Consider the following 1,020-nt stretch of genomic DNA (forward strand, 5'->3'; position numbering starts at 1 on the left):
CATTATAAAGTGAGAGTGATTTTCTTCATGGTCCGATCTTATGCAATACTCATTGCATAGGACGCCCCACTCACATGTCTCCACATGTACAATTTAGTGATCACATTGTTTATATCATATACAAAAGTGGGCCGCATCCATAGTGTCCCCAAAATAAGATACTCAGCCTTATCCTTATACTATAGATCATGTTGACTATATACTTGGACTTGATCCACTTTTATGTCTCTACATATAGTTCAAGTAATCATACTATAGCCAGAGTGTTCTTAGTTTATTGGATTTAGATTAATGATCGTAAAGTTCACTTTATTCAATAACAATTTTTTCTGAATAAACATCAATAATAACTTTATTGAAAATAGAATATATCTTTGTTTACAAACTATGAGTTTTAGGACATAAAACCCAACAAACTCCCACTTGGACTAAAACTCTAGTGGGATTTTATAAAGTTGAGTAGAGAGAAATACAATAAACTAGGGCATCACATACTCATGTCTTTTCTCCCACTTGCCCTAGATTACATAACTCGTAGTCCTAGACTCACTAGGTGCCCTTCAAACACTTTAGCCGTGAGGGGCTTTGTAAATGGATCAGCAATGTTGTGCTCTGAAGCTATCTGTGTGACGATCACATCTCCTCATTGCACAATCTCCCTTATAAGATGATATTTGCGCTCAATATGTTTTCCTCGCTTATGGCTTCTTGGTTCTTTTGAATTTGCAACTGCTCCACTGTTATAACAATAAAGAGTGACGGGAAGATGAATATTTGGAACGACTTCCAAATCAGTTGCAACTGCTCCACTATTATAACAATACAGATTCTTTCGCTGCTTGCAACATACTCAACCTCCATGGTGGAATCAGCAATGCAACCTTGCTTTATGCTTCTCCATATTATTGCTCCTCCGTTCAGAGTGAAGACAGATCCTGATTTCGATTTCCTCGAATCTACATCGGTCTGAAATTCTGATTCAGTGTACCCTGTAAGGATCAGATCCTTAGCACCGTACAT

This window comes from Cucurbita moschata, unplaced genomic scaffold (genome assembly GCF_002738365.1).
Source record: "Cucurbita moschata cultivar Rifu unplaced genomic scaffold, Cmos_1.0 Cmo_Scf00061, whole genome shotgun sequence".
NCBI classification, from domain to species: Eukaryota; Viridiplantae; Streptophyta; class Magnoliopsida; order Cucurbitales; family Cucurbitaceae; genus Cucurbita; species Cucurbita moschata.